Below are 19861 nucleotides of genomic sequence, written 5' to 3' on the forward strand. Positions count from 1 at the left end.
AGTTTTTAAATAAGTACATTTACCAGCAACAGTTGTAACGTAATTGTGTCAACTCGACAGTATTTAACTAGTTATTTGAATTTAATACCCTAGCTAGGGCATTATTTTTCAAAATAAATATTGAAAAATAACGCCCTAGGGCATTATAATATAACTTACTTCGAAATCATGTACAGTGGAACCTCGATTATCCGTCTCTCCATTAACCATCACCTCTGTTAACCGTCAGGGTACATACAGAAGTTGTATTGAGTTATACATTAGCAATCATTTAAATGCAAAAAAATAAAAAAAAAAAAGGTAATTTGATTTGTGATGAGGACACAAACGGCTATCCATTGCTGACAGATAAAGAACTCATTGAAATGGCAACAAAGGCGGACCAAACCTATTCGGAAGCTGACACAGTAGCTATATTGATGCTTGGACACAAGGAAGCTTGACTGTAGCTTGATGAACCTATTGTAACTGACAAAGATTTGCGTAAATAATCTAGAGAAGCTGCATCGCATATGCAATAATTCATCGAGTGGTATTCTCAACAAGAAGAAGCCAATAAAGTAGATTGCATGATCTTATGCCTTATGCCGATTAAGAAATTCAGCCGTCGCAAAATATGAAGCAGCAGTAAAACAAACACAAATTTCAGAATATTTTAAATTGATTCGATTGTATGAACACAAATCCCTCTTATATTGTCAAACAAACCATACAAATGAAATTTGAGAGTTGTACTATGAATTTTTATTTTTTTTTTAATGTTCTGTTAACCGCCTTTTCGATTATCCGTCATACCCTTGGTCCGGTGCCCTGACAGATAATCGAGGTTCTACTGTAATAATATTAATGTCCGACTGGTATATTATTTAACAAATAATGACATGATTTTGAAGTCAGTTTGATAAATAATGACATGATTTCGAAGTCAGTTAAGTATGATATAATGCCCTAGGCTCTAGGGCATTATTTTGAAAAATTACGCCCTAGGGTATTAAATTTAAATAACTAGTTAAATACTGTCAAGTTGACAAATAACAACCCAAGTAAAACTATGGTTACCACAATTACGTTACGACTATTGCTGGTAAATGTACTTATTTGAAAACTAATTAATTCAAAATTCCTTCAATTTTTTGCCTATAAAAAATAATTTAGTCGGACATTAAATGTTGAAGGCACCACGGGTATTAACGATAATATCGCTTTCAGTCAACTTATATCCCTCAGGCCAAAGGCCCTCGGTATATACACCATTGACCTCAAGTGTTATTATCCTTATAATACCCTTGGTACCTTAACTATAATCTCACAATCAGCCCATAGAAGGTGTCAAACAAATAAAATATTTGGGAATCATACTTGATAATTTATTAACAATTAAACAATTACTTTATTGATTACAGTTAATTTATTTAATGGAAATTAAGGTAATAATAATAATAATGTTTATTCAAAAATAATCAAATATAAAATCTTCCTGAGACTAAAAACATATTTAAGTGTATAATTAATAAGAATTAACATAGGAAGCCACAAGGAAATAAATCTGCACTTAGCTATAGCCCAAAGTAACTCCTGTTATTTATCCAAATCTTTACTAGTCAAACACATTTGTTTTGAAATTCCAGCAGTTTCTTCTTTTTATACCTTTTAAATATCTGGTGGTTGTTCCTAAAACAAAGACATAAATAAAAATTCTACATTGTGTACCATAAAAAAATCATAAAAATGTGGAAAATATCACAAGAATAAAGAAAAGTCCCAGATATAAAATTCACTATTAAAATAAAAATAGTAAATAATTATTTATATCTGACACTTTTCTTATTGGAACTTCTTTCTGGTAACATCCTTAATCTCTGACTTTTACAATTTATAAGACAAGAGATGATGAATAAAGAAAGGGAAAAGGACTCTGCAGTATACAGTTACATTCTGCTTTCATTAATCTAGAAAAAAGATCAGAAAGATAATTCAAAGTCCGAAATTGTAAAAGTCAAAAAGAGATTAAGGATGTACCAGAAAGGGGTTCCAATAAGAAAAGTTTCAGATTTAAATAATTATTTACTATTTTAATAGTGAATTTTGTATCTGGGACTTTTCTCTTTTCTTTAAGAGATATCGCTGAAGCATCCTAATAGTAGATAACTATTTTTGAAATTCCACTTAAATAGACAATTTGATTTCGTTTTGATTCAGAGGTGTGCAGGCAGCTCCACTGGGGACGCCGTAAGGCAGAAACAACTGTCTGGAGATTGTGTATCGCCTCTGGATCGAAAGGAAACATAAGCTGTCTCTTCACTATCACAAGAGTATTTTAATATTTTTATTGAATAAAAGTAGTAAAAAAAACAGGACTAGTTGGTGGAGCGAAGAGATAAAAATAGCTGTGAAAGAAAAGAAAGTACCATGGAGAGCTTATCTAGAAAATAACAGTTAATAAGCAAGGAAGCTTGTGAAAGAAAAAGTTAAAAAAGCTAAATTGGAACAGTGGGAGAGATTTGGAGAAAAGATGGAGCAAGACAGTAGTAGGACAAACCAAAAATTGTTCTATTAAGGTCTGAAAAAATGAGAGGTAAATCAGGTAGTACTGTCGTGCAAATAAAAAAAAATAAAATGGAGAAACACTTACCCAACCACAAGATATAGTTAATAGATGGAGTAAATATTCCAAAGAGTTGAGTAATGAAATAACAATGGAAGAATTAACGGAAGCCATTGCAAAAATGAAAAATGGTAAAGTGGCAGGAATAGATAATATCAAAACACGATTGTTGAAATATATGGGGGAATCTGCATTACACTACTTACACAAATTACTGATAACAATTTGGAAACAGAAACGCATCCCAGAAGATTGGGCAACAGCAGTAATGGCTCTTCTGGTAAAGAAGGGAGGTAAAAAAGTAATGTTCAAATTATCGAGGTATTTTCATGCTAAGTGTACTGGCTAAGATTTATGAATGAACACTGGAGATGAGACTGAGAAAGAAAGTGGAACATCAACTAGACGATGCACAAAAAGGTTTCTGACCGGGCACAGTGTCCAAGATCATATCTTTACTATAAGACAATGGAAAAAGCCTTTGACAAGGTACCCGGACATCACATTTGGAAAGGGCTTGAACTGTTCGATGTTGGAGGAGAACTAATTGATGCAAGTAAAATTTATGTACTGGAACATTGTGCGAGCATTAAACTGTGAATCAAACAAATTTGCTAATACACAAGGAGTAAGGCAAGGTGGAGTTTTAAGCTCACTGCTATTCATTATATTATATATATGAATGAACCAATAAAAAAAATGCAGTAGAGTCCCGAAAATCAGATTTAGGTTACCATTGATTAAAAAGTATAACTCTGAGTAAATGTGTATCTGCAGATGACATTGCATTGATACCAAGTTCAGAGAAATCTTTACAAAGCAACCTAAATTTATAGACGAGAGAACTTGCAGACAAAGGAATGAAAATAAAATTAGCAAAGACTAAAACTTTACTTATTTCCAAGACACTGAGAGAAATCCATATAAACCTAGACGGAAATTTAGTAGAACATATGAATGATTTTGAATATTTATAAACTATAATAGACAAAAAATGCAAAAAAAAATGAACAACAGAATTGCTAAAACATCACGATTATATCATTCCCTCACTACAGGTTTCATTAGCAAAAGAGAAATTAGTGAGAAGACAAAAGGGACAGTATATTATATACCTCCCTTCTCTGCTTCATGGAAGTGAAACATGGCTGGCTTTCCTAATAATTAAGCTTGAATTATCACATCTTTATTATTATTGTAGACATTTAAAATCCTTATTAATTGAATTACATTAAACTTACCACTTATAAAATGTTTACTTTTCATATTTTAATTTTAGTTCCCTTATATCTGTTCTTCTTGTGGCTTTTATCCATTGTCCCCAGCTTTGTTTGGATAATTCATGTAAATGTATTGCATGGGGAGCCTTGGGAACAGTACAAAATAAGACTTTTCCCTGTCTGCCCTACTCCCACAATTTACAACAATACAAGTTACATGTATAAGCTTCCCAAGAAAGAAAAACTGATAACTGCTATGGACTAATTCAGTTCTGTAGGCGATAAACTACTTTATATTTGATTTGCTGCACACAATTTCGCTGCACAATCGACAATAAAAACAAACAGGATATTCTTTACAAATGTAAATATTAGGATTAGGTTATGTTATGTTATGTGCCCCCAGTTAGGCCATATTCGGAAGTTCCTTATCCCTTTGCTTTGCTTGATTGGCACACCGATAATTTTCGTTTAATACTGTCCGCTGTCACATCCGCTGTCATTTTACACTCAAATGTCCATAGAATTTCGTACACTTACACTCAAAAGTGTAACACTAAAAAACAAAGGAACAGACCTAGTAACTAACAGTGTTGCCAATCCACGCTGTGCTGGTGACAAAAACGGTTGTGCGCATAGGCAACCCAAATAACATTTAAAATCTTAAACGAATATCTAAAACGACGACAACATTTGTTTTAGTGACCAATAAATAACAAAAATCTAAGTAAAAATAATTAATGAGGGTAGTTAGCTATAACTTGAAAACAAAAGCTGTTAGAGAAAAATAATTGCCGTATTTAAAAAATCTGCGCCAAATTGAGATAGAAACATAAAAAAAATCACAGGAAACAAACAATTTTTTTTCTTTTGTTGTCCAGTGTAATTCATTGGATATGCTTAGAATGGAATGAGTTAGTAATAAATTGACTAAAATGTGTTCGCACAGAATGTTTTTGAGTATTTTTTCGTGGCCTGTTAATTTTTAGTTATTGAACTTTGACCCATTATTCAATTCAAGGCTGTACGAAGTTTACCAGGTCAGCTAGTCAATATATAATTTTTAGTATGCTATAGAGATCTCCCAACGGTAATTTTTATGGATTTTATGAAAACTCAATCTTACTTTTTTAAAGTTTAAAGCAAATTTATTCACATTTTGAGCAGGTAATTTTAATGTGAATTTCATTACACCCTTCACGCTGTTGCTAGCCTGAGGTGACGTAGACAATGTGTTTATAGAACTCTGTTATTTTAGTTTAGTTCGAGTGAATTTGCCGTTTTGTTCGATAATTTAGAGGAATTTAATAATAAGTGGTGTACGATGAACATTTTGTTATATTGCGATTGCTTTTATTTGACAAGTATGATGTGTTGTTTCATGGTGTCCAAAAACTGATTGACGTTTGTTGTTGTTATTAACATAGAAGTACCAACATTGTATAGGTACTGAAGCCTTGATAAAATAAAAGTTTTTCCAAACAATAGAAACAGTGTAAAAAATAGCATAACAAGCTGCATTGAAAGTATATCGAAGAAATTAATATATTTTTTCTAAGCTCTATCTTTAAAGTTTCTTATACCTACACCCATACACATAATTGAGTATGCACTATCTAAATTGACTATACTACAGGGTGTAACAAAAATGTAGGTCATAAATTAAATCACATATTCTGGGACCAAAAAGAGTTCGATTGAACCTAACTAACCTTAGTACAATTGTGCACACAAAAAAAGTTATAACCAACCCTTTAAAGTTACAAAATGAAAGTCGATTTTCTTCAATATATCGAAAACTAATAGAGATTTTTTATTGAAAATTGATATGCGGCATTCTTATAGCAGGAGCATCTTAACAAAAAATTGCAGTAAAATTTGTACACCCCATAAAATTTTATGGTGTTTTGTTCCCTTAACCCCCCCCCTCAACTTTTGTGTACGTTCCAATTAAATTATTATTGTGGTACCATTAGTTAAACACAATATTTTTAAAACTTTTTTGGCTCTTAATATTTTTTCGATAAGCCATTTTTTATCGAGATGCGGCTTCTTTTTTAATATGTTTACATAAAATTTTTATGGGGGTTTTGTTTCTCTAAATCCCCCAAGTATTTGTGTACGTTCCAATTAAACTGTTAATGTGGCACCATTAGTTAAAGACAGTGTTTTTAAAACTATTTTGCCTCTTCGTATTTTTGCGATAAGGCACCTATTATCGAGATGTTGCTTCTTTTTTAATATATGGTTCAAAGTATACCTAAAATGTAAGTTGTAATAAACTTTCAGATTATTAATAGGTCTCTATACCATATACAAATATATTATGGTGGATTCGAAAAATATTTAAAATATCTCGATAAATTCTAGCTTATCGAAAAAGTACTAAGAGGCAAAAACGTTTTAACAACATTGTGTTAAACTAATGGTACCACAATAATAATTTATTTGGAACGTACACAAAAGTTTGGGGGTTTAAGGGAACAAATCCCGATAAATTTTTTATTAGGTGCACAAATTTCACTATAATTTATTTTTAAGATGGTTCCTGCCATAAGAATGCCACATGTCTATTTTCGATAAAAAATCTAAAATAGTTTTCGATATATTGAAAAAAATCGATTTTCATTTTATAACTTCAAAGGGCTATAACTTTTTTTGTGTGCATATTTGTACTAAGGTAAGTTAGGTTCAATCGAACTATTTTTGGTCCCAGAATATGTGATTTCATTTATGACCTGTATTTTTGGTACACCCTGTATAGTTATGTTATTTAAAGTAGACGAGATTACACATAGTTTTGAACATAATAATATGTTGAAACGACCTCCTGAGCATCGTGAATTCAATACCATTGCACATTTTTGGGTAATATGGAAAACTTACTACGATAACTATTTATTTATTTAACATGCTCTACAGACCTTGGAGGCCTAGGGCTTTACAACTTAACAATAACAATTTTACATAATACAAATAACAATATATACTAATGTCTTATATTTATTATATAATTTGATTTAATGACTATGTAAAAATTGCTGCACTATGTTTCTCCACTGTATCCTGTTTTTCGCTTTCTCTTTCCAGTCTGTAATTTCCATCGATCCTACATCTTCTTGAAACTTTTCGTGCCATCTTTTTCTTGGTCTACCTCGTCTCCTTGTCCCAACTGGTTTTCTTAATAGTATCTTCTTTGGCATTCTTGACCTATCCATCCTCTCGACATGACCTGCCCACCTGATTCTTTGTGCCTTTGTGTATCTTGTTATAGTTGGTTCCTTGTAAAACATCCTTAATTCTTCATTAGTTCTTCTTTGCCAACCATCTGCCGTATTTTTTCCCCCGAAAATAGTCCTCAGTACCTTGCGTTCCCATCTCTCTATCATTTCTTCTTCGTTTTTGTTTAGTACCCCTGTTTCACATCCGTAGGTGACTGTTGCTCTTATTACAGTTTGGTATATTCTAATTTTCGTCTTTCTTGATACGTAATTTGACTTTAATAATTTTTTTAAACTGCCGACCTTTCGGTTACCTTTAGCTATCCTGTGCTTTAGTTCGTTTTGCTCGTGTCCTTTTTCATCTATAATGGCACCTAGATATGTAAAGTGATTTACTCGTTTAAATTTATATTCTTTTCCATCGAACGCTGTTAACTTTAACATATCTACAGGTTCTCTTTCTGTGTTGCCTAGCACCATATACTTCGTCTTTTCTTCATTTATTTCTAGGCCGAATTTTTTTGCCTCTCTGACTAATCTTCTCATGATTTTCTTTAATTCGGTATTAGTTTTTGCTAGCAGTGTAAGGTCGTCGGCGTAGGCCATGCATTGATGTTCGTTACGGTAGATCGTTTCTTGTGTTTCTATTCTGCTGTTCCTTACAATTGTTTCCAAAACTAGGTTAAATAACACACTTGATAGAGGGTCACCTTGTCTAAGTCCTTTTTTGACTATAAACTCTTCCGATTTGTGACTGTTCCACACTATTTCGTTAGATGTCATATTTAAGGTAATTCTTATTAACTTGATTAGCTTTTCTGGTATTTCCATTTGCCGTAGGGCTTCATACATTTTTTTCCTATTAATTTTGTCATAGGCCTGCTTAAAATCTATGAATAGTGCATATAAAACCATTTTATGTTCGTAGCAGCTTGTTTGGATTTCTTTTATGTTAAATATTTGCTCTGTCGTCGATCTATTGTTTCTAAAGCCTGCTTGGTATTCTCCTATTAGTTTCTCTGCGTATACCTCTAATCTTTCTCTTACAATCCTAGCAAATATCTTATAGCACACGTCCAGCAAAGCAATACCCCTGTAATTCTGCAACATCGTTGCATCCCCTTTTTTATGTAATGGGATTATCCAGGCTTTGGCCCACTCTTCAGGCATCTTTTCTTCTTTCCATGTAAGTTCTATCAGTTCATACACCTTTTCCAGTAGTTTTCTTCCCCCTGCTTTCAGCATTTCTGCACTTATTTCGTTTGGCCCTGGACTTTTATTGTTTTTCAATTTGCTTACAACTCTTTGCACTTCGTCTTTGGATGGTTCGGCTATTCTTATATCTGCACCCTCTGTTCTGTCTTCGTCCTCTCCCTGATCTTCATCATCACTGTTTAGTAACGTTTCGAAATACATTTTCCATTCTTTCATAACTTTTCCCGGCTCACTTACTAGCTCTCCTTCTCTGGTCTTTATGTAGCTTGTTTTGCTTTGGTAACCTTTTTCTACTTTTTTTACCTCTTGATAAAATGATCTTATTTCATTGTTTTTAAATTTTTCTTCTATCTCCTGCAACTTTTTTTCATTGGATTCTCTCTTTTTCTTCCTGCAACTTTTCTTTAACTGTTTTCGTACGTGGTTATACTCTTCTCTGTTTTTGTCGTTAGGGTTGGTCAACATACGTATTCTTAACTTTTTCTTCTCTTCTGACAGCTCTGCACACTCCCTATCAAACCACTCCTTAGTTCTTGTCTGTTTTTTAATTCTGGGTATCAATTTTCTGCTTACTTCTTTTGTAATGTGTTTTATTTGTTCCCATCTTTCTTCTACATCTGTGGCTTCATTCTTTGTTTCCAAAAACATTTTTTCTATTTCTTCTTGATACTTTTGCCTGGTTGTTTCTTTTTTCAGTTCAGCTACTTCGTATGATTTTGTTCTTTTTGCATCCTTTTTTACAACTATTTTTTCTTCTACTTTACTTTTACATTCAATTTTTACTAAAAAATGGTCTGAACTGCAGTCTGCTCCTCTCATACTTCTGACATTTGTAATAAATTCCGCGTGTCGTTTTTCTATCATTACATGATCAATTTGGTTAACGGTTTTTCCGTCCGGAGATGTCCACGTACCCTTATGTATCTCTTTCCGCTGTAGCTGTGTACTTCTTACCACCATATTTTTTTCCATTGCAAAACTTATCAGTCTCTGTCCGTTGTCATTTGACTCGTCGTGTTTGCTATGCTTTCCTACTGTATTTCTGTAGATTGCCTCTTTCCCCACTTTTGCATTTACATCTCCCATTATAATTTTGACGTCATGTTTCGGTATCTTTTCATATTCCATCTCCATTTTTTCATAATATATGTCTTTTATCTCTTCATCTTTTTCTTCGGTAGGGGCGTGTACATTTAAAATGCTTATATTTCTTTTTTCCCCTTTTATTCGTATATAACACATCCTCTCCGATATGGGATTAAAACTCATAATCTTTTCTTTTAGACCTTTTCTTATAATAAAACCTGTTCCCAACATCCTATCTGCTCCTCCACTTTTGAAAAAAAACCACATTTTCTAATTCCGATATTTCTGACCTCAATTGTTTTGTTTCTTGTACCGCTACAATATCCAATTTATATCTCCCTACTTCTTTTACTAATTCCTTCATGGCTCCTTCCTCATAGGTGCCGCGTACATTCCATGTTGCCATTCTTATTTTCTCTTTTTTCCCTTTTTCCACTCTTCTTTTTTCTTCACCCATTTCTTTACCTTTTTCATCATTCTCTACGTAGTCAGACTTTTGATCTCTTGGCTTTTCTGACTTATGGTTTTGTTTTGCCTCGTTATCTTGTTTATACTTCGTATTATCATTTTCCAATCTCATGTACTTGTCCGTTGCTTTAGTCGTTATACTTTTTGTAGTCGTTTCTGCATTCCTTTTTAGTTTTTTGGGAGTCCTCTCTGGCTGTTCTGTGTGCTCTCTGTCAGTTTACCATTATCCTTATCCCATTTCATATCTTTTCCATTAATATTTAGCTTCATATACCCTATTTTTGTTGTATTACCCTTATCTTTTTCCTCCTTCGCTATTTTCCTAATTATAGCCTGTATCTCTCTTTCCATTTTTGTCATGTCAGACTCTATATATACTCCTTGTCCTGTTATGTTTCTAAGTTTACTTTTGTTCCTTAATACCGAGATTTTATCCGTCATATTTTCCATTTCTGCCAGAAATGATTTATCACCAATTTTATTTCCTTCCCTCAGTATAACCTTTATTTGCAGATTTGCTTCAATAAACTGTTCTAGTTTTTGTTTAGTAGACCTGTTATCATTGCTATCGAGAGTTAATCCTTTAATTATTATGTTCTTTTTTCTTTTATCCTTCTCAATTCGTTCTATTCTGTCATTTGCTTCATTGAGTCGTTTTTCTAACTCCTTATTCTTTTTCTCCAGCTGTCTGACGCAATTCAAGGTTTCTTGTTGCTCTCTGCGCAAGTTTTTTAGTTCAATCATCATATCTTCGATAACTATATTGGATGTAATTTGATGTAAACATTACACTGACACAGAAGTTTTGGAAACATAGCTACCTGTAGAAACATTAAATACTGCTACTCCTGCAATTTGGGAAAAATTAATGTGAAAAGTTCATAGAAGAATATTGGGTGCGTGAAAATGGCATCGAACCACTTAAGACAGTGATTTTGAGTATAAATTCAGTTCTTGAATACACAGGATTGTAAGAAATGTTTTCATTTTCTCATTAAGAAAAATTTTGAGTACCTATTATTGTTATTATTCTATCAGTAAAAACTTGCCACTACAATTTAGAAACAATAGAATTTGTAATTGTATATTTCTCTGTTCTGATACTAATACTAACTGTATATTTCTCTAAATGAACGTAAAACATAGTATCACCTAAAACAGTATTTTAACTTATCTTTGACAGTATGCACTTCAAATATTGGGAAAATTTTTGTTATTAACTTTTTCAGTCCAGACTTCAGACTGTTTGAGTCAAATCTTTCATCCCTAATCAAAAATATTTGCAAATTCATGAACTATACTATAAGTTCACATACCTCAACGTTCCTTTTAGCACCGGATTGATAAAGTCAAAAGAAATCAAACTTCATGTGACCTCTTGCTCAAACTGCAACGACACCACATTTTTATGTTCAGATCTACCATAAAAATTTACAATTTTAAAATCTGGACCACGTCTCAGTAATACAAAGAAATTTTGAATCAACTTCTTTACAATCTGAATATAAAAAACCTATTTGAAATTGATTTCAACTCTTTATATTTATAGAAGCAGATCATACCTATACTGTTCCTTGGCTTATTTAAAATGGTTTTAAATTATGACCATCTACATACGGTGTTTCGTTTTGGGATGAGACCAAAATAGAAAAAATCGCTTCGGTAATTTTATATTTTAGGAATACAGTATTTACGTGAAGATGATCTACAACGTATGCTGCACCAATTCAACATAATCGCCAGAAAATTGAACATGTTAATTTCCTCACAAAAGGCAAAATGCATGGTTATAACAACAGATCCAATAATATGTAAATTGGGGTTGGAAGGTCAGATAATAGAACAAGTGATGGAGTTTAAATACCTAGGCATCACACTATCTAGCTACGGAAGGTTCGAAACAGAAGTGGAAGATCAAGTGAATAGAGCAAACAGAGCCGCAGGTTGCCTGAATGACACAATATGGAGAAATAAAAATATCGGAAAAGAAATGAACGGCAGAATTTAGAAAACAGTCATCAGACCAATAATGACATACGCGGCAGACACACGACCCGACACAGAAGAGGACAAAAAGATTGCTCGAAACAGCGGAGATGAAAACCCTTCGAAAAATCGATGGTAAGACTCTATGAGACAGAGCTAGAAGTACAGATATACGACGGAGATTCAAGGTGTATAAAATTAATAACTGAATAAGAAACAGAAGAATAGAATGGAATGACCACATAAGCTGAATGACAACAAATAGGGTAGTCAGGACAGCCAGAGACGGTTCCCCAATAGGAATACGATCAGTGGGAAAACCACGAAAACGATGGAACGACAACTTATTAGAGGCACATTGAAAAAACAGAGAGAGCCATGTCTATACAAAAAGAAGAAGAAGATGAAGAAGAAGTATTTACGTGTTTTCATAATTATTTTGGGAATTATTCAGGAATCAATGCCCTTTAATCTTATTGAAACTGTTGAAAATTGAGTATATTTAGGCAAGAGTCTTGATCTCCAGTGTGTTATTTGCTGTTTCCATCTTTTGTCCGGGCTATGTACGTGGCCCAGTTCTACTTAAGGGTCACAATTCTTTCTATGGCATATGTCACTCCTGTTCTCCGTTTTATTTCCTTGTTCGTAATCCGATTTCTAAGAGAAATGCCTAATATCGAGTGTTCCATGGTTCTTTGAGTAGTGCTTGTGTAGTTCCATGCTTGTGTAGTTGGCTTTATTAAACTGGTATTAAGTTTTTTTTACATATTATGTTTTTCCTTAAAGAGTTTATGCGACCTGGTCCCTTCCTACCATTCATTTTTGGATGCACCAGATTCCGGAAAACAAATAGAATATATGTTCCGCTTCTTGATTGTTAGAGCCTTCTTCTTCTTTACGTGCCCTCTCTGCATCTGAAGTTGGAAATCATCATGGATACTCTAATCTTAGATGCGGCAGCGCTGAATAGTTTGATTGACGTGCATCCACGTGCCATTCTCTCAAGTTATGCAGTCATGAGATTCGACTCCTTTCGACCCCTCTCCTACTTTGGATCTTCCCTTGTATCACAGTATAAAGAGGGAGAGTAATACCTCTTCCATTCGGTACTTTGATCTCAAGAAGTAATACCGGCAGTACGCAATTGGTAATTCACCAGTGATGGATGCGGGTTTTCCCTGTTAAAACCCGTGCGTTTCTATGCGACTAGTAATGCGAGAGTGGGGCAAAAGCGACTAAGAACATTGCGCGGTCGCCATGCGCTACTTAAGATTTTACTTCCAATTTTTCGGAGAGTGGTTCTACTGTCCCTCTTTATACTGTGCTTGTATAATCAATTGAAGTGCGTCATATCTCTCACCACGAATGACATGTTCCAGGTGTTGCAGCTTTATGAACTCTAAATCCCCTTCTTTGTTCAATTTGCTCGTTAGTAATTCCAACGTAAATCATGAGGAAAAAACAGGAAAACTATCAATATGGGAATATAGCAAGAAGCAGAGAAAGCTAGAAAAAATTAAGGGAAAATTACGTCCGATATTAGGTGGAAGAAGCTAATATAAATAAGACATCCTCTTAGATGGCTCTCTAGATATTCTTTTGTTAAGTTTGTTCAGGACTTGTTTTCTAATATTTAAACTGTATTCCTTGTTCTATTTGTTTCGTCTAATCTCATCTGAATTAAATTCCATTTGTATTTGTTCTACATTTATATTATAAAGCCCCAAAATTAGAACTTTGTAATTTGAGGTTATTACGAAGTAATATGTTTACCAATTAAACCAAATTTAGATTTTGTGAAATTCAATTTGATTTTGTTTGGGTAAAATCTAATTAAATTACTAAACCACAAAGACCCAACTGTATGTTGAAAGGATAAAATGTGAAAACATGTTTTTGTATATAAATATAATGTAAAAACTTTTATATTATTTGCGAACTTAATGAACTTGATTGCATCAATATAACTAAATTATAGACACAGTATGACATAAAGAAATATTTTTTATGTGAACAAAAAGACCCCACATTACCTGCTGAGTGGCATTAGCAGGAGATAACAAAATATAAAATAATTACGAGGTATACGCTGTGAGCTCGTACGTAGAGGGGATATTTACAAATTCGCGAACGCCAGTAGTGACAAGTTTGTAAACGTTTACTGGAAATTTGACATAAATGTCAAAGTGATTAATTTAAAATTAAAATTAAAAACATTAATTATAAACAATATTAGTTGGTCAAAGCTGTGGTATATATTTTTACCTTAAATATACTTACGTTTTAAATACTGAATTTAAGTTTTTTTAATGTTCCGTAATATCTAATTATAAATAATCTATTATAATCTTAGCGCCATCTACACGATTATTGTCAAAGTATCCGAAGTAAGAAATTGATATTTTATCAATAGAACGTCAAAATGATTAGAAAAATCTTAAAAAAATCGATTACAATTTAATTACTTTTTTGCGTTGTACATATTAAGCGATAACAATTAAATAATAAATTTAAAAATTACCGGTAAAAGTTGAATTAGTAACCGCTAGGAGCGACACCAGCGAAGCTCATAGCGTATACGCTCTGAGCTTCGCTGGTGTCGCTCCTGGCGGATTACTAATTCAACTTTCACCGGTAATTTTTAAATTTATTATTTAATTGTTATCGCTTAATATTTACAACGTTAAAAAGTAATTAAATTGTAATAGATTTTTTTAAGATTTTGCTAATCATTTTGACGTTCTATTGATGAAATATTTTTCTTACTTCGGATACTTTCACAATTATCGTGTAGATGGCGCTAAGATTAATATAGATTAATTTATAATTACATATTACGGAACATTAAAAAAACGTAAATTCAGTATTTAAAACGTAAGTATATTTAAGGTAAAAATATATACCACAGCTTTGACCAACTAATATTTTTTATAATTAAGTTTTTAATTTTAATTTTAAATTAATCACTTTGACATTTATGTCAAATTTCCGGTAATCGTTTACAGACTTGCCACTACTGGCGCTCGCGAATTTATAAATATCCCCTCTACGTACGAGCTCACAGCGTATACATTAGTAAATCTAGTTATAGATCGTCCAAAAACCTTTTTTCAGTGCGTCACAGATTATCGAATTCTCTCTAACGCATTACATTTGGAAGTGACAGAAAAACGTGCCTCTTTGATATGATTATTATACATTGAACTTATGACGATTAACTTATGAAAAAATTATGTATTTCTTGACGGGTATTTGCCTATTAAAACGGCTTATACCTAAAGATCTATAATTGGTTGGCGATTACAATACTCTAAACCGATAACTAGAGTCCGGAATTCTAAGCGTAATGCTTATGGTAAATAATACAAGCAGGATTATTTTCTTTTTAAATATGAACGAAATGTGCAAAAATAAGTCATTTTGACAGCCCTTTTTTATGCTTTTTTTGCCTTTTTTAAATTATTATGCTTTTTTTGAATTTTTGTGCTTATTTGGTGCTTTTTTATATACTATTATCATTTTTTGCATTTGCGAACAGCAGAAATTAAATTTTGATCTATGTAGTGCAATTTTAGACTCTGATCTCCCTTTAAATAAATTGCAAAATGAAAGTTTTAAATCATTTTTGGAAAATACCTAGTATTGAAGACATGTGCCGGATGAAAATACTCTGCGAAAAAATATGTTAATTGCATCTAAAATAAAACCAGAAAAAAAGTAAAAACGCTAGTGGGAAACAATTACATCTGATTTACTGTGGACGAGGCTACATATATTTGTGGAAGATACGTCGCTAATTACTTCATATGCCTCCTCTACACATCGGCAGACGCGTCTGCGGATACATCTGCCGATGTATCATCACGCGCTGACCACACCCGTGTTGAGCTGCCCCCCCCCCACTTGCAAAAATTAAAAAACGAATAGCCCTGATTTATGAGCTCTCATATTCCGCAAACTAAAAATTTTGAGCTCGTTCCACTGAGCAGGAATTTGATACTTTAGTGTGGGGGGCTGAGTCAGCCCCCCCCCACTACTTAAAAATAGGAATATTGAATCGGTTTTTGCGGCAGAATTACGAGCTATTTATGAGCTCTTGAAATTATATAGTTTCGATTTTTGAGCTCATCCCCTTCATCCCCAAACAACCCTTTAATTGATTCAACTTAAGAGAAAAATGCCGAGAAAACTTAAAATATATCGTATTGAGGATATAATTCCTATAGCGCATATACTCTAAGAATAAACTATTAAATCACGTGCATTTCGATTATTGAGCTACAACCCCTTCGCAAGAAAACCACCCTATCTTCCCGGCTTAAGAGAAAGTTGTACTTGAAATGCATTAAATTAGTTATTTGGCGACTACATATCATTTAATAATTTATAAGATTTCAAATTACGCGCATTTAAATCAGTAAATTGCAATTTATTTTATATAGTGCAGTCACTGAAAGTAAAAATCAACGATTACCTTCAATTTCGGTGAACCTTCACCGATTTTCACGAAAATTGGTCAGTGGTTAGAGGATACCTCAAGAAACAAAGGTGACATGATACCACCTTGCGCCTTTACCCTGAGGGTGGATACCGCCCCTTCTCGGGGGTGAAAAATTATTTTATAAAAAATAACTGCACAAATCTATAAAAGAACAAATTATAAGCAAAATGTATTATATAAAGTTATTAAAATAAGTCAATACTTTTTAAGTTATTAAAGATCAAAAATTTTAATTATTCGTGAAAAAACGTAAATCACTGAAAAACTGTAAGTTTTTACAAAAAAGTTAATAGTAGTTTTATTCGTATAGCTTATTTTTGAGATACAACCCCTTCGCAAGAAAACCATCCCATATTCCCGGCTTAAGAGAGAGAGTTGTACTTAAAATAATTTAAATTAATTATTTGTCGAGATATCGTTTAATAATTTATGAGCTCGCAAAATATACGCATCTCAATTATTGAATTGCCATTTTCTTTTTATAGTGCAGTCACTGAAGGTAAAAATCAACTATGACCTTCGATTTCGGTAAATCTGCATTCATTTTCACGAAAATTGGTGAGCGGATTTTGATGCTATCAACTTTTTCTGGAGCTCATTTTGGATAGGTATTTCTAAGTACTTTGATAAGTATTTAGTACCTAAGTGTTATAAAATGCATGTCTTCCCGTTATTTAAGCTTGAATCCTTAGATTTGAACAGTCGCAGAAAAAAATATACATTTAATTACCAATAACTTACTTTAAATTAACATTAAAGGGTTTTTCAAGTAAGCAATTTATTATATTTTTTATTGGCTTCAATTTTAGTGATGAACACTTTTTTGTAAAAACTTACAGTTTTTGAGTTATTTATGAAAAATCGCTTTAAAACATGCATTTTCTTTCACAAAAATTAAAATATTTGATCTTTAATAACTCAAAAAGTATTAATTTATTTTAATCACATTATATAACAAATTTTGCTTACAATTTGTCCCTCTCTCGATTTGTTGGGTTATTTTTAATAAAGTAATTTTCACCCCCGAGAAGGGGTGACATATACCCCAGGTTAAAACCCCAAGTTGTTATTGTTAATTCGTGAAAATGAATGGAGATTTACCGAAATCGAAGGTCATAGTTGATTTTTACCTTCAGTGACTGCACTATAGAAAGAAAATGGCAATTCAATAATTGACATGCGTATATTTTGCAAGCTCATAAATTATTAAACGATATGTAGTCCCCAAATAATTAATTTAAATTATTTTAAGTACAACTCTCTCTTAAGCCGGAAATATGGGATGGTTTTCTTGCGAAGGGGTTGTAACTCTATAATCGAAAGGCGCGTGATTTAAGACTTTATTCTGAGAATATAAGCTTTACGAATTAAACTACTATTAACTTTTTTGTAAAAACTTACAGTTTTTCAGTGATTTACGAAAAACCGCTTCATAACATGCATTTTTTTCACGAATAATTAAAATCTTTGATCTTTAATAGCTTAAAAAGTATTGACTTATTTTATTAACTTTATATAATAAATTTTGCTTTTAATTTGTTCTTTTATTGATTTGTGCAGTTATTTTTAATAAAATAATTTTCACCCCCGAGAAGGGGCGGTATCCACCCTCAGAGTAAAGGCGCAAGGTGGTACCATGTCACCTTTGTTTCTTGACGTATCCTCTAACCACTGACCAATTTGCGTGAAAATCAATGAAGGTTCACCGAAATTGAAGGTAATCGTTGATTTTTACTTTCAGTGACTGCACTATATAAAATAAATTGCAATTTACTGATTTAAATGCGCGTAATTTGAAAGCTTATAAATTATTAAATGATATGTAGTCGCCAAATAACCAATTTAATGCATTTCAAGTACAACTTTCTCTTAAGCCGAGAAGATAGGGTGGTTTTCTTGCGAAGGGGTTGTAGCTCAATAATCGAAATTCACGTGATTTAATAGTTTATTCTTAGAGTATATACGCTATAGGAATTATATCCTCAATACGATATATTTTAAGTTTTCTCGGCATTTTTCTCTTAAGTTGAATCAATTAAAGGGTTGTTTGGGGATGAAGGGGATGAGCTCAAAAATCGAAACTGTATAATTTCAAGAGCTCATAAATAGCTCGTAATTCTGCCGCAAAAACCGATTCAATATTCCTATTTTTAAGTAGTGGGGGGGGCTGACTCAGCCCCCCCCCACTAAAGTATCAAATTCCTGCTCAGTGGAACGAGCTCAAAATTTTTAGTTTGCGGAATATGAGAGCTCATAAATAGCTCATAAATCAGGGCTATTTGTTTTTTGATTTTTGCAAGTGGGGGGGGGGGGGCAGCTCAACACGGGTGCTGACCACACATCTGTAGTACACATCTGTAAATCGTTCAGTCTGTGTTAATTCTCGGGTGACGCAATATTTACTTTGAATTCACTGCGAAAACTAATGCGTCGTAGAGGTCCGAGGTAAACAACAGACGATCAAATTACCCCATCTACACATCTGCGGATGCATACGCGGACACATCTGCCGTTGTGTAGAGGAGGCAATAGGCGTACTCCACGAAGAAATCTTGACGAAGGGTTATTTAGTGTGCTCAAACGAACTAGAAGCAATACATAACAATACAGTTCCAAGATTCGTAAATGACGCTTTAGCAAATTTTTATCTTCCCGAGGCTGTGCCGACCAACATAATAGTATTAATGCTTTTCGACGCATCAAATATCAATATGATCAAAACGGCATCAAATCTTAAAGTGTTTTATCCAAATCTAAATCACTGTACTTGTCTAGCACACGGCCTGAATCGCGTTGCTGAGACTATACAGCTGCAATTTCCACTTGTTAATGAGTTGATAAAAAATGGAAAAAAATTTCAATAAAGCTCCTTTAAGGGTGCAACTATTTAGAGACAGATTCCCTAACATTCCATTACCACCAGAACCAGTGTTAACTCGGTGGGGTAAATGGTTAGATGCAGCTTTATACTACGCCGAATATTTCGAAAATTTTAAAAACTTCGTATTGGAACTTGAAGAGACTGCTAGCAAATCGATAAAATAGCAACTTTTGTTCTGTGAGTGAAACAATAAAATATTTGGAGAAACAGCAAATGTCATTAGTTGAGTCGATCCAAAAAATAAACAGTTTTGAAAAAAAGATGGAAGGTATCCCTGGAAAAATTGGTCAGATAGTATTAACAAAATTCAAAGATGTATTAACAAAAACTAAGGATTTCAAAAGATGAAGAAAATATTTTCAGACGAAGTAGTTTTCAATCCTAATAGTAAATTATTAATATTGAAAATATTAAAAATATTACTAAAAGATTTTTAAATTGAAAACTTATTGGTACACTTTCCTGGTGACACCTCCAAGACTTCTACAATTTGCAAGTCAAATGGATGCTGCAGTGAAGACGAGAGGGAAGGAATTCTACACTATGCAATTCACATCCCCCGTCTGCAGCTGGTAAAGTTCCAACGGAAAAATTCCAACGGAAAAATGCACGTAGTTACTCTACGGAGTAATACGACTATAAAATAAAATTCAAGGGACTGGACTGCACTCCGTATTG

The 19861-nt window shown here is 33.0% G+C and overlaps 1 protein-coding gene and 1 long non-coding RNA gene across 3 annotated transcripts in view; one reads left to right on the plus strand and one right to left on the minus strand.

The window, feature by feature from the left end:
* The window catches only part of LOC114330167 (protein eva-1 homolog C-like), a 366988-nt gene that overhangs the window by 95467 nt on the left and 251660 nt on the right, over window positions 1-19861 (plus strand). The window lies entirely within an intron of this gene.
* On the minus strand, window positions 1432-4402 carry LOC126892006 (uncharacterized). Its single transcript, XR_007700650.1, has 2 exons — window positions 3847-4402; window positions 1432-1671 (listed from the first exon to the last, which is right to left on the minus strand). It is a non-coding gene; the product is annotated as an uncharacterized LOC126892006 (long non-coding RNA).

The sequence above is a fragment of the Diabrotica virgifera genome, chromosome 9, assembly GCF_917563875.1.
Source record: "Diabrotica virgifera virgifera chromosome 9, PGI_DIABVI_V3a".
Taxonomy (NCBI): Eukaryota; Metazoa; Arthropoda; class Insecta; order Coleoptera; family Chrysomelidae; genus Diabrotica; species Diabrotica virgifera.